Source organism: Orbicella faveolata, unplaced genomic scaffold (assembly GCF_042242905.1).
Source record: "Orbicella faveolata isolate gen_17 unplaced genomic scaffold, um_ofav_v1 contig_24, whole genome shotgun sequence".
NCBI classification, from domain to species: Eukaryota; Metazoa; Cnidaria; class Anthozoa; order Scleractinia; family Merulinidae; genus Orbicella; species Orbicella faveolata.
This window is the reverse complement of record NW_028301552.1, coordinates 15,022,962-15,038,647: the sequence shown is the minus strand read 5'-3', so window position 1 is coordinate 15,038,647 and position 15,686 is coordinate 15,022,962. Positions and strand designations below refer to the sequence as shown.

The window sequence follows — 15,686 nt, the reverse complement described above, 5'->3', positions numbered from 1 at the left end:
AGAACCTAAGTAACTAATAATCTTTGACTAGATTGTTTTTTACTGATTTCTTGAAGTTTGAAATAGACAAGGTTCTCAAATTTTCTCTAATTGAGTTCCATACTTTGGGGCCCTTAAATCTTATGTTCAATATTCCATAATTTGTTCTTGCTTTAGGTAAAGTACAGAACATATTCAAAGCGCATCTTGTATTATAGTTATGTCTTTTATTGACTTGAGTGAAGAAAGTATCACACAGATGGTAGATGTCTATTGTGAAATTTATACATAAAGACTGCAATATTAAGAAAGACAAGGTCAGGCAGTTTAAAAATACTAAGTGTTTGAAAATTGGACTAGAATGCTCATGAAATTTAGAGAAAGTCATCACTCTCATTGCTCTCTTTTGTAAAATAAACAAAGGCTGGATATTTGAAAAATAAGTGTTACCCCAAGAAATTAAACCATAGGTTAAGAAGGGATATATTAAGGCATAATATAGTTTAACCAGTATATCTGAATTCACATAATAACGAAGTTTAGAAAGAATCCCAATATTTCGCTTAATCTTTATAGCAATATAGCTTACTTGACTTTTCCATGATAAATTAGAATCTATTATAATACCTATTTATTTATTTATTTATTTATGGATTCATACAAGTACAGGTGCTTAACAATAGGACACAAGTCCCCTACTTGGTTAATACACCCACACTCAACCCCCTAAAAAATATCCCGAAAAAACCCTTCCCTGACCCGACTAAACTACAAATCAAATAATCTAAATAACACAAATACAATCTAAAATATACTAATCAACTTAACAAGTACAGACGAAGAAAATATTAACACAGCAACAATTAGGACAAATTAATTTAAAAGAACAAAAATTGTCAACATCAAAAACATTTAAAAGTCTAGTAAAATAAAATGACAAGTTTACTTTTAAAAGAGTTTATAGAGTCTGAATCCTTGATATTTTCAAGTAAACTGTTCCATATCAAAGTTATTCTGTTGAAGTAAAAGTCTCAGAAGGAAGACGTACGACAAGCGTTAGTCTTTAAATGCAGCCCTGATGAAGCACGGCGCCTGTTGCCCTTTAGAAAAGAAAAATAATAACTAAATTTAGGAGTGAAATCTATATGCCCATGAAGGCACTTAAAAAAGAAAACTAAGTCAAGATATTCTAACCACTAATTAAGCGGTAATAACTTAAGCTTGATTAGTCGAACCTTATAACATAGGTTACTATTCCTTAATATAAAACGAGTAGCTCTCCTTTGTATGTTCTCTACAAGTAATAAATTGTTGATAATTGACTGAGGGGCCCATAACTGAGAGCAAAAACAAAAATGAGCGCACACTAATGAGCAGTAAAGACGCAAAAGCGCTGTACTACCAACAATACCTGCACAGTTTCTTTTGAGAAAACCAGGCATCCTATTAGCTTTAGCTACAATCATAACTATGTGATCCTTCCAAGAGGTGTCATTTGCAATCACAATACCTAAGTCTTTTTCAGATATGACAACCTCCACATTAATACCATTTAAACTATAGCTACAAGGTGGACTAAGGCGTTTCCTAGAAATGCGCAGGTTACTGCACTTAGTAGGCTGAAAAAACAACTCATTTCACAACGACCAATTTGAAAGCGCATCTAAATCCTGCTGCAGTTGCAAGTAATCAGAATGATGATTAGAAACCTTGTAACATTTTGAGTCATCTGCAAACATAGTCAGCGTCGCACTGGTAACTACATTAGGCATGTCATTAACAAATAATAAGAACAGTATCGGTCCCAACTGTGACCCTTGCGGGACACCTGATCCTACATCGGTCCATCTAGAGAACGTTCCATTTACCACCACTCTCTGACTCCTCCCAGGTAGATACAAGTGAAACCAAGATAGTAAAGGGTCTTTAATTCCTAAGGTTGATAGCTTGGAAACCAGCTTAGCGGGACATACAGAGTCAAAAGCCTTGGCAAAGTCAAGATAGATGATATCAGTTTCAATCCCACAATCCAGCACGCCACCAATATCATAAAAAGCTTCTAAGAGCTGCGTGAGTGTGACATAAAGGGCAATTTTCTTTGTGGAGGGTCAAAAATGACAAAGTTTGATGTATCAATATTAAGAGGTGCCCTCTGTAATTTTCAACTATGGCCATTTGGACCAGAAAAAATCAAATTCCTCAAACTTTCTCAGATGAATGGTCTAGATAAGTGATTCACAAAAATATAACTTTCAGTTCAATTCAATTCGTATTTTAACGCTGGGGCCACCATCTTGGTTTTGCCCCTCTGAGAGGGCTTTCAGCGGCCATTTTAGGGCACATTTTTAACAACTTGCCATACAAAGAAAACGATCTAAATCCGGATAAAAACCCTTTATTCGAGACAAGCAAATGTTTCTTGTTACATTGAGAGGCTGTTTTGGCAATTTGATCATCACCTGATTTTTCTACAGAATTTTAAATTTCTTCCCTTTCAGACTTCTCATGAAGCGCCATAAAAAAGGCGAAATTTAAAGGAAAATATCGCCAAAAGTACATCACTTGAGATCCCACAACTACCCTCCACTTAAAGAGCAATGTCTCACCTGTAAAAACATGCAATAAAACTTTGGGGCAGTTAAAACTGTAAAATGTTAGAAGAAGAAGTTTAAGCTGTGCTTTTGTCAACAAAGACCGCCATCCTAATTAGCATAATAACGTGAAAATAACGATGCACAGAGAAAATAATGATATATTCCACTTACCTCGCGACATGTCGACAACTGGATGTTCCACGACGCCTCATGTTATATTTCCAGTATGTTTCAGCCACATTTTCGGTGATTAGTGTACGAAATCACTCTCAGACATCGCCACGGTTAAGCAGATTTCAACTCTCCGAAGCCCGCTTCATAACATCTATCAATATTATTTGTCTTTCGCCTCATAAACCGCCGTTTACAAAAAGTTTAACAATTTGCTGAGATCCTAACTGACCCAGCACTCTGTTAGCAGCCTTCAAAATCCTCCTCTTAATCGAGGATTCTCATCAAGAACTCGTTTAAGCTCAGTTCTGTTTTGATCTGTTGTGCACCCGCCATTATTCCACAGATTGCGTTACATTTGACAAATGCACATTCCAACGGGTAGGGGTAGGGTGGGTAGGAAGTGAAAATGTAACAGACATTAAAGCCATTTTACGCATTTCTGTGGCTAAACTATTGTAGTAACTGGCTTTCCCAGAATGATTTGAACATGAGCTTCTGCTTGCAGGTATTTTCTAGTTTATTTTTGCAGGGTAGGGGGGGGGGAGGGGGGTCATGTATTAAAAAAAAAAAAAGAAAAAAAGAAAACGATAGACAGTATCAGGTCAAACGATTATGATCTGTGTATCTTGATCAGCTTTATCAGTTCATCAGTGAGGCCCTATTAGGGGTTTTCAGGATACTGGATATTTGGGTAAAAAGTTAATAGGATGGAATAAATTTAGGGGTAATGGGGTAGAGCATGTTTAGATCAGATAAAACAGGACATTAATTGAGTAGGAAATCGTTGAGCTGGATTTAACAGGATACAAGATATTTAGGACAAAAATTGATAGGATGAGGGATACACCGACACCCCCCCTTTCCCCCCTCCCACTATGGGGCTTCAACAATGGTCACCTATTTAGGGTAAAATAAATGTATGTCAACTGCTATAAGCATTTATTCTGGACTGGCGGGGGTAAACATGAAAATAGGCACTTTTTTCAAACAAGTGTAATACCACAACTATATTTCAGAACCATATAAAACTATATATCAGAAGAAAGCTTAGGAATCACACTTTCTGAAAATACCAATGATTTTGCCCTACACAAATTTGTAATTTGATACCAGATCAATATGTTAGCCACATGCTGTGAAAAACCTAGTGTTGAGAAAAGATAACTCCTCATATATTTTATGGAATGAAGTGGTTCTAGTGTCAACACAAAGTACAGGGTTCACTCTCTTGGATAAGCAGAGGAATTTTGAAATCCACTAAAATTATGGGCACAGCGCCAGTTCAAAGTTCAGCAAAATTTTTTAAGGATGAGATTTCTCAATAACTTGCCTAAAGTTTGACTTATTTAGAAACTGTCTGCTCATCCTACTCAACTCAGTGAGAATATAGAGCCCTGAAAATTTCAGACAAATTGAACTAATACATCCTGAGATATCCTTTCTCAAAGGTATAAAATGCATGTTTTCGGAAATTCACACATAAAGTTCCAGAAGAGTTTCTTTTGTCAGTTACACAGAATCAAGGGGCTTAAAGTTCATGATATGACCAAATACAATTGTAAGTTCAACAGGGAGAGCCTAGAAGGCACCAGCTTCATAGGTGACACCCTCTGCCTCTTGCAGAGCCTCCTCTCTTCGAGTTTGCCTCAGCTGTTCTGATTGACGACGTTTCTTCTGTTTTCTGCTGGCCTGAAGGTCTGACTTCTGCAGTCGCTTCCTGTCTCTTGCAAGCAAAGCTCTGCTGGTAAATTTACCAGCTGGTATTGAAAGCCTCTCCATAACTTTCTCCCTGCTGGCAGCTCCACCATGAAAATGCAGAACAGCAGACGCGGCTGCACAGCGGATGACCTTCACCCCATGGTGCTTGTGTTTGGGACACCGAACCCAAACCAGTGAATTGATGCATTCGTTTCGGTTCTGTGTTGTACCACAACACATCTTTCAAGAAGCTTTGTCTCGCTTAGTGTCATAAATGTTGGGCGCAGCAACTCAAGAAAAATTTTGACCAATGAAGAACAAACTTTATGTGAAGGCCCCTTAACTCAAAAGGAATGTTTCGAAGCCCTGAAGAAGATGGGGTCTGACAAAACGCCAGGCACGGATGGACTTCCCGCCGAATTCTACAAAGTTTTTTGGAAAGACATTTCTTTTTTTTTTTAATCTCGGCCCTCAACTATGCTTTTGACTCTGGCTGCCTCTCAGTAACACAAAGACGAGGGGTTATAAAACTAATTCCAAAAAAAGATGCGGAACTATACTTCATCAAAAATTGGAGGCCTATTACCCTTTTGAACACTGATTACAAAATCGCAGCAAAATCTATTGCAAACCGTATTAAATTAGTACTTCCAAACCTTATCAATCACGATCAAACAGGATTTTTGAAGGGCAGATTTATAGGCGAAAATATCAGACTCATTGACTCTATTATCCAATATGCCACAGAAAAGAATATCCCGGGCCTGTTGCTTTTTATTGACTTTGAAAAGGCATTTGATTCTCTCAAATGGTCCTTCATACATGGAACATTAAGGTCCTACGGTTTTGGTGCTTCGCTAATTAACTGGGTGAAAACCCTGTATAGTCATACTGAAAGCTGTATTCTGAATAATGGATGGGCAAGTAATTTTTTTTGAAATTCAAAGAGGTGTTAGGCAAGGCTGCCCGCTCTCACCTTATTTATTTATCCTATCGGCAGAGGTGCTGGCCACGGCAATTAGGAAAAATACTAATATAAAGGGAATCTCTGTAAATAATGTGGAAATTAAGTTAAGTCAGTATGCCGATGACAGAACACTTATATTAGACGGGTCACGTGAATCTCTCCTTTCATCCCTTGCAATGCTTGACGATTTCAGCAAAGTCTCTGGCCTCAGACTCAATGATAAGAAAACGGAAGCTCTATGGATTGGCGCAAGTATTGGAAGTGATAAAATTCTGTTATCAGGAAAGGAGCTTAAATGGCCAAAAGACAAAGTAAAATCCCTAGGTCTATGGATTTCAACAGACCCTGAACTATCTGCCTCTTTAAACTACAATGAGAAACTTGAAAAAGTGAAAGAAATCCTGAGATGCTGGAAATACCGCCGACTCACATTGTTAGGGAAAATCACTGTTATCAAATCACTAGTGGTCTCCCAATTGGTTTATCTACTCTCGCCTCTTCGCTCAAACTACAGGGTTTTAAAAGAAATAAATGATTTACTCTACACTTTTCTATGGAATGGTAAAGGCGACAAGATAAAACGGAAGGTAATGATCAATGATTTTGGTGGTGGTGGCCTAAAAATGATTGATATTACTTCCTTCAATAAATCCCTCAAAACCACATGGATTAAAAAATATTTAGATAACAATAAGGGAAAATGGAAAATCTTTTTTGATATAACCCTAAAAAAATATGGCGGTCAAAACTTTTTTCCTACAACCTCAACGTTAGAGACACCTTATCGACAATAACAACTTCGGATGCCTTTTTAAAAGTACTATTAGGAATCTGGGCGGAAGTTAACTTTGAACCTGAAATAACATCGAAAGATCACTTTCTGGATCAACAACTTTGGCATAACTCCCTAATAAAGATAGCCAACAAAACAGTTTTTTTAAAAAATTGGTTCACCAAGGGAATAACTCGGGTGAAACATCTTTTAGGACCGGACAACAACTTTCTCTCGTTAAATGATTTCCGCTGTAAGTATGAAATAGACCCTCGCCCTCTCAGCTTCTATGGATTAATATCGGCTGTAAAGTCTCTTCGGACTGATTCTAATTTTGAAGATTTACAGAACACCGACCACGAATATGAGCCACTTACAACAAGAATTTTACAGGTCAAAAAAGCAACTACAATAATATATAAAAAACTGATTAGTAACAAGAGTTTAACCCCAGAGTCAAGTCAAAAGAAGTGGCTAGAGGATTGTGGCCTACCAATAAATGACAACATAAATTGGAATGCTGCCTATCTTTTAACTAAAAAATGCACAAAGAGCACTAAGCTGATAGAGTTTCAGTTTAAATTCTTACATAGACGTGTACCAACCAATAACTTTTTATTTAGAATAGGTCTACAGGGCGATGAAAAGTGCAGTTTTTGTCACACCTCCTCTGAGTCAATAATTCATCTTTTTTGGTCATGCCATCAAACATCTCACTTTTGGAATAAACTTACTGAATGGCTGAAAAAGTTAAATTTACTTCCTAGAGATTATGCTTTGACAAATATTACTGCTTTGGGTCTGAGGCCAGATATCTCTCAATTTGCGCTTCTTATAAATTACTGCTTTCTCTTAGCACGATATCACATATGGCTCGCTAAAACAAAAAATGATCATCCAAATCTTACGCTTTTCATATGCACACTAAAATTACAATATGAGATAGAAACAAAAAGTGGAGACACGAAGAAATGGAAACCTCTTACAGGATACATGAGGATTTAATTAATATTTTAGATTATATTTTCTGTAGGGTTATCTATCTCCTACCCATTAATCTATTTCTAATCTCCTGTCAGATGCATAACTCATTTTACTTTTAATGTACCACATGCCTTTGGTCTGTTTTTTTATGTTTCTGTACTACAACCTCAAGCTGTAATGATAACTAGCTATTTTTCTTCTTAGTTTTTTTTTTCTTTGCCCCTTGTCGTCACTGTATTTCTTAATTGTGTAAGTCGTGTAACTGTATTTGTTAGTAATGTAAGTCGTTTAGTTAATGTAATTTAAATAGTGTAAATAATTAGAGCAATATAATGTAAATAGAGTTAGTGTTGTAAGTAAAAAAAAAAAAAAACTCAAGAAAAATTTCTGGCAGGCACTCATCCTTTTTATAAGTAGCAGTTCCAGAGGCTTGATCTTGTTGCCATTTGCACCAAGAGCTCTCGCTTGGAGGACAAAATCTATGCTGCTTTGCTAAGTCTTGAGCTTTAACGGAGTGGTTTAATATGGCAATTACATTCTTTTTCATAGAATATACTGCCATATTAACATCTCTGTCAGAAGGATTGGCTGTGGTCAGAGTGTTCTGTCTAATAGCTAGACCATAATATCTTTGAATTTGCTTGATTTTTTCCTCCGAAAGACGACCACGACCTCCAATAGGCTTACCATCAGCCAGCTTTCCTTTTGTCCATGCCTTTAAGTTGAGAAGATGCTTCCCCATGCGCTTCTGGACGTGACCAACACAGTCTAATTTGACAACTTTGCAGTGGTCACCATATGTATCTTCCACTGCACTGAAGGCTTTACTGTCACCGTCGCTGACCATCCATTTATATCTGATTTTGTGTCTCTCTAGTGATCGGTTCCATAAGACTTTAGCTCCCTCTGTCTCCATGGTTGGGGAACTGCCATGAAAGTTTATGTCACAATCACCTGAGGCAATGTGCTCCATGTGCCACTCTTCAAATTCATCATCTGAATTACAGTGTCCCTTCTTAAGTGAACACTTCTGGCAGGATTTGGATAGGACATGGTAGTCAAAAACTTCTCCAGTGTCTACTGACAGCACAAAGACAACTCCAGTGAGAGAGGTAAAGCCCCTTTTTGCCCATGTACCATCGAAACTTACTGCTGCATCCACAACTGTATCAGTATTTTCTTCTCTACTCTCCTTCAAAATGTGCTCACGAAGCCTTTGTCCAGCTGCTCTCATGTCCTCCAGGGCTTCAAACTCCAGAGCATCCAGAATTGTCTCCACATGCTGGTAATATGCTGGCTTGGAAAGGCACGGCATGTTCATTATGCTACAGAACGACGCTAGTCCTTCATATCCACCACCGGTTTCTATGGAGTGGTAAACTATGCGTCTGTTGACATCCACAGATTTTCCTCTATTGGTTATGATAAAGGATGTCTCTAAAGGTGACTCCTCTAGGCAAGAGCTACACTGAGCAGACAGCTCACTCTTTAGGCCTCTTCTTCCAGATTCATTCTCTTGAAGAGTTAAAGTACCTAAATTATAAATACAGAAAGGAATGTTAGGGCTTTCTTATCTAAGGTAGACTGCAATTAAAACAAGTGTATAAACACAGCCCTAATTCTTGCAATATTGAACTGGAGATTGTTCAAACTAATTATGTAGAAAAACCCATGCTTTACCTCCTACGCCAACATAAGTTACTGTACTTCGAACTAAACGTAAACACTTCCAAATAACATATGTAGTAGCTTACATGAAACTACACGAGTGTAAGAAAAATAGTTAAAAATAAAAATGTCTTACCTTCCTCGCAGACATGTGCTTCAGAGAGTGTCGAGGAAAGTCTCTCCAGGTCTATTAGCCGGTATCCTTGTCCCTGAAACATATCATTTTCACTCTCAATGGGCTCAGAGGAATTGTTGAGCGATGATTGCAGCTTCATTTTCTTTCTGGAAGCACTGATGGGCTCTTCCATTTCGAATTCAATGTCAGTGTCAGAGCAATTATCATGAGAAGTGCTCGGAGTTGGATCGACGATTTCGGTGGTTTTCTTCTGCCTTTTGGCCTGTTTCGGTACTCCCGAGAATGGCTTTCTTTTCCTTTTCTTTCTATATACATTTTTTTCCTTGTATCCAGCCATTTTGAACGATATTAGCTGTAACAACGAGTTTCCTAAGATTGAATTCGATCAACAAAATTTTGCGTGGGCCAAATCCTATCCCATAATGCAAAATCTGAGTTCTATTTCATGTAGACAGGCACAGAGTTCCTCTCAACCAAGCCTTGTGTGTTTTGGAACGCAGGGGCGACACAAAAGCATAAAAAGAGCCCAAAACCACTAAACACACAGATGCGTTTCCATGGCAACGGCTTTGTTTATTTTTACTGCACGTCAATAAAAAGCTCACAGAGGCAAAACGGTTACAAAACTAGAGCTTGAAACAGCTGCAAAATGATCCTCAATGATAAAGGTTTAGATGGCTCAAAGAAAAAAAAAATCGCATTTTCTGACCAAATTTCATGTTTACCCCTGCCTTAAGTGAAAGTTTGTTGGCACTCAACCAAGTATGAATATTTACTAGTTCATTGTTTACTTTGGATTCAAGGACTTCAAGATTTTTGTGTTTATAAAACAGGTTGGCATCATCTGCAAATAGACGAAAATCTAGAATTTCAGAGAAGTAACCAAAATGATTGATGTATATAAGAAATAATAGTGGGCCAAGAAGTGAGCCTTGAGGAACACCACAAGAGACAGGTTGAAGTTAAGACTCAGTTTGCTCCAAGGAAACATATTGATATCTCTTGGTAAGATAAGAGGTGAACCAATCTTTGGTTACACCACGAATGCCATAATAATCTAGTTTTTCAATCGAGATATTATGATTTACAGTATCAGAGGCTTTACTAAAATCCAAAAATATACCAGAAGAAAATTCCTGGCAGTCAATTGCATGTTGAATCAAGTCAATGATGCTTAGGATAGCATGATCCGTGGAGTGTTTTGCACAGAAGCCAAACTGCTTGCAATAAATTACTTTATTCTTCTCCAAAAATTCTAATATTCTCTTATGCATTAACTTTTCTTATAGTTTATTGAATATTGAGAGAATAGAAATGGGACGATAATTATTTAGACTCATTTGCTCACCCTTTTTAAAAACAGGGGTAACTTTAGCTATTTTAAATATATTTGGGACAATTCCAGTGGAAAAGGAGGCATTGAATATAATTTGTAGAGGTGCAGATATAACATGTTTGGTAGCTTTTAAAATAACAACTGATATACTGTAAGGCCCTGTATGTCGCGTTCCCGATGTGGCAAATTGGAGGTACCATACATTGGAGTTCGCCAGCTTAACCAAAGTGGGGCATAACGATTCAACAAGATTTATTGAAGAGCTGGCTGAGCCGCTTGTACATCACGGTAAAAACTAGAAATGAATAGAAAAATCGTTTCTCTCTACTGTCGGCGGTACTGAGATCTTTCAATGTCATTATGACTACAACTTTCTTGATCTTAATGGCCATCTTCCTGAATTTTACAAACAAATTATTCATCATTGGCAAGAAATCGTGTCTACGACACCTCACAGCAAGACCGAGATACTGTCTCAGACAATCTGGAACAACAAATTCATTACGATTGACAAAAAAATGGTATATCTACCTCATTGGCACTGAGCAGGTATAAAGCAAATTTCAGACCTTTTTGACGAGCGTGAAAATTGCTTCCTGCCTTTCCTTTCCTTGTGCAATGAATACATGCTAAATTGCAACTTTTTACAATATTATAGTCTTTTATCTGCGATACCTCAAAGTTGGAAGAAGCTCCTTCACGTTAATTCTGGCGTCTCTACTACACCCCTGCTGCCAATCTGTACTATAACGTGTGAGATGTTATACAACAAACTGTTAACCTTAACCACTTCAGAAAAAAAACTCTTATCATACGGCATCGCAAAAGAGAATCTAAATAAAATTTATCTTCTGCCATTCACAGCCACAAAAGAAGTTAAATTGGCAATGTTTCAGCACAAAATTATACACAACATTTTAGCCACGAACAGTATATTATACAAAATGAACAAGGTTGCCTCCCCATCCTGCCCTTTCTGTCCCTCTGATAGTCAAAACATACGTCATTTGTTTATTAGCTGTCCGCAAGCATCTTGCTTTTGGTATAAGTTCCAAAGTTGGTATTCTACCGTAAGTAACGCGAGTTTACTTCTCTCCGAGCCAGAGGTATTATTTGGAATTACTCGTCCTTGTACTCATGGTTTGACCCTCAACCACCTCATAGTACTGGCCAATACTTTCTTTATATCAACGCTCTAAATAATACTATGTTCGTTTTCAGCGACTTCATCTCATTAGTGCAGGATAAAATCGAGACAAAAATATATTGCTGCCACGTTGAATGGCGAAAGGGAATTTCAACAGAAGTGGAAATTCCTTCTCACCATTTAAGGCATTTCCCTTAGTAATTAGTTGCAAGGTCTTTGTTTCTCTTTTTTTTGTTTGTTTGTTGTTGTTTTTTTCTATAATTAAGTAATTACATTGTATTGTAACTCCTTAAGTAATGTAATGTGTAAGTCATAATAAGTAATTAATGCATATTGTAAGTAAGTAACGTAATGCCAAGTATTGTAAATAGGTGTTTTTTTTATGTATTGTAAGTGACTTTTGTAAGACAGTAAAAGCATTAGTTGAAACATATTTCTTGAAAAGTTTGTTTTTCGTGTTGATTGAGACCCTTAAAGCAGTGGGTATCCATGGCTTAGATTTCTTTCTTAATTCACGTTTAGAGAGTTGTACGAGAGGGATATGAACATCAATTATGTCAGAGATTCTGGTATAAAAAGAATCAAACGTTACATTAGGATCAGGATCGGCATGCAAGACACCTTCCCAATCAACTGACTGGATATCTTGAATTAGAGCACATTCATCAAAATTAGAATAATCTCTTTTGTAGATCTTAACATTGTTTGGTAAAGAAGTGAATTTTTTGATAAGGAAATCAGGTAAATGATCAGTAAGATCATAAATAATATTCCCACTTCAGGTGAGGTGTTCCAAAGAATTGAAGAAAGTGTTGTCAATTAAAGTTTGTGAGTGGTCAGTAATTCGAGTAGGTTGTAAAATATGAGGGTGAAAGTTGAAGGACCCCAAAGTATTCCAAAAATTATCTGTATCTGGTTGAGAATCCAGCTTAAGAAGGTCAAGGTTAAAATATCCTGAGATGATGCAGAATTTATTCTCCCTATCAATCTTTTCAATAGTAGAGTCAATAAAATCCATTAAGTTTTGGATGTTACCATGAGGATGCCGGTAACTAACACCACATATCATGTTACGTTGAGATCCATTTTGCATTTCTACCCACAGAGCCTCAAAGTCATTTGTTGACGATGTAAGATCAGGTCTTGGTTGAAAATAATTGATCCTCCTTAATATAAAAACCAACTCCAGCATTTGAAAGACTGGGTTGAAAAGTGAATGAATAACCTGGCATTTTGATATTTGGTAAAAAAACTTTGGTCAACTTTAAGCTTAATCTCGGTGAGACCCACTATTGAGGAAGGCAAATATAATTCAGACAGCATATGTTGCAGATTATCAAGGTTATCTGACAAGGTCCTAGTATTGCAGTGCAAAGCAGAAAAGCATCTGTCAGAAAAATATTAATATAATGATTATTATGAAATTCATGAGAATTATAGTACTGAAAACTCATATCATAGGGTAAGTGGAGATCAACATCAGAGCTAGCAAGATGGTCTATACTAGTAGGGGGAGAGGTAATCTCAAATAATGGCAAAGAGGCAAAGTCAATGTCCTGTTTAATGTCAACAACATTATTGTTTGTACACCTAAGGCAATTCATGACTAAGGTGGTAACATTACTTGAGCGTAGGACATTTCTTCGCCTATTTTGTGTAAGGCTTTAGCTTTTGTGATCTGGGTTACGTTGCTACCTTCATGTTGATCCGTCCTCATGAAGATCTTTCCGCCAATGGTCCACAAGAATTTGAAGCCTTTTTCTTTCTTGACTTTAAGACAATCCTTAAAGTGCCACTAACCCCAAAATTTTTTTTGCTAATATAAATTTCCTTTTTCTCCTGATCACCACTGTGAAAAAAATTATCATTGTAGCTATTTTCTTTAATTTTCTATGAATTTTTAAAGTTTGTAAATTTGCCCTTTTCCATGCTCATGACCGAGGAACAGCGGAGAATGGGACGAGTTGGCTTTTGACATCACTTCGGGAATAACAAAATTTACTTTCTGAGAAGAATGTATGTGAACATGCGGTAGTTTGTGTCAAAATCATTGCAGAATGCAAGGAAGATGTTCTTAGAGGCTGTAGCAATACAGGATGCGTAGAATAGAGTATTCCTCTTCATTCAATACCTCTATCTCGATGAAAATCTATCAGAAACGAGAAAAAGACCAAAGAAGTGGGCTGATCTGTGCAAAGCTTAAGCCAGGGAGCCATTGAGGATTTCTTTGATCTCGGGTTCGCCGCTACTGTAAAAACTTAGAGATTTTCATGGCCTGTACATTCTTCTCTATCTCTAGTGGAAAACTTGAAATTGTCAAGGTACTGCATGAGACAGGAATTTGGGATAAGCTGAAAGCCATCTGACTATTTTGAGCGCAAACGATCCTCCGAGTTCCAGACGAAACTGTAGGTGACGAAATTACACGGTAAATTAAACGCATCACGTTTTGAAATAGAGACTTGTCTAAACGAATAATGAACGAAACCTACGTTCTACAACAACATGAAGATTGTTGAGGCTTCAAACTGGTGAACTAGCTATGTATTTGTGGATTTTAATAAAAACACACGCATGCCAGAGGTCGCCTGTAATCTGGCCGTGTTTCTCAATGGCCATTCCGAATACAGAATTGTTTTGCTCTTTGAGCTTCGTCTTTGAGGAACGAAATACATCTAAATTACAAACTTAGAATGGATCAGGCATTTATAAATATATGAGGAAAGCGAAACAAACGATTAAGATTCGACTCTATAGCTACCGACGGAGTTTGTTGTGCTGAAAGAAGAATGCGTTTGTCAGTCAACCGAAACGCAAACTAACAAGTCGAGGACTCCCAGGTTATCAGCGTGCGTAAAATGGACATTTCATTCAAACTAAATGTGAAGTAGAAATGTATTCATTCAACTGAAAGTATACTGAACCTTTTTTCAAGATCTTGTCGAAGGATTTTCCATGATTTCACTAGTGCGGAATATGCAAATTTGCGTAGCTTGTGTTCGACACAGCAATTGACTATGCATATACTATGGTCGGTCAACAATAATGAAGCGAAAAGTTACCTCACCCTCAAATATTGTTTGCCGACATCTCTGCTTATCTCTTATGTTAAAACTAATTTCAATCATTGATCTGGAGAAGCAGGCAAGAGTGGAGTACGACTGCATCGCATTTTAACTTGCATTTCGGGGGAAATGTACTTCGAAGCCGTCCGAATCGTAGCTAGACTCCAAATTGTAATGCTAGATGATACAGTTCTTTCACTTAAAGTTCTTGTCCAGTCTTGATAAAATATGAATCACAAATAACCCGAAAATGTTTTGATTGCCCGAAAAGCTCAGTCAAAAGCCCGGTTCCCGAAGTGACGTCACTAGTAGCCCGACCCAGATCCCACTTTGCGTGGTCGTGAACATAGAAATTTTGTGTTTAAACACCTGTGGAAACACGGGGATTTTATCAACCGAGATAATTTTTTCGCAGAAGTAATCAGGGAAACTAGTAGATTTTATTAAAGGAAAAAAAAATTGGGGTTAGTGGCACTTTAAAGAGTTCCTTGTTGCTTTGAGTGAGACTTTCATTAATAAAGATTCTATTCTCCTTGGAATAGCCTAAGTCTTGCGATGTTATGTCCTTGAGGACCTCCCTGACTCGATAAAGTTTCTCACGAACATCCTGGCTTGTAAACTTCACAATAATGGAAGGTGGGAACAAAGCTCTTTCCCCATTTGCTTTCACTTTACTTGGAAGACGATGGCTGGTTGATATATCCTCTTTTTTCAGGTCAACTCCAACCTTTCGACCAAGCTCAGCAACTATTTCGTTGGTATCTTCCCGCGTGTCACTAGAACTCTTTGGAATACCCCAAATTTCCAAGCAGTCTCATCTCGAGTATTGTTCAAGGTCGTTAAGTGATTCCTTCAAAGCTTTTAACTGGTTTGTAGTATCCAGGAGCTCAGCTTTTTGGCTCTTGTTCTCATTAACCAGATCTGACATTCCTTTTTCGTAGGTTGAGATTTCTGTTAATAGTGGGTCATAATTAGAGTTCGCAGTGGCCATAGACTTCTTCATTTCGTCAATCGATCTGCATAGACTCTAAAGCCTTCAACAGTTTCTTGAATTCTTCTGTCGTTAGACCTCCCATAATGGTAGATGGATTAAGAAAACATGTAACACGAAAAAAAGAAGAAAAAAAAGGAAAATGCAGCTTTGATAAGCTAAATTCACTTTAGAT

General features: G+C 37.3%; 2 pseudogenes across 1 annotated transcript; both read right to left on the bottom strand.

Moving 5' to 3' along the window:
• Positions 1 to 3,704: 3,704 nt before the first annotated feature.
• LOC149110564 (uncharacterized) lies at positions 3,705 to 9,703 on the bottom strand (annotated as a pseudogene). The gene is made up of 4 exons (XR_016207957.1): positions 8,973 to 9,703; positions 7,543 to 8,701; position 6,455; positions 3,705 to 4,735 (listed from the first exon to the last, which is right to left on the bottom strand). The product of XR_016207957.1 is annotated as an uncharacterized LOC149110564 (transcript).
• Positions 9,704 to 13,061: 3,358 nt separating this feature from the next.
• Positions 13,062 to 15,523, bottom strand: LOC149110563 (uncharacterized; annotated as a pseudogene).
• Positions 15,524 to 15,686: the final 163 nt, after the last annotated feature.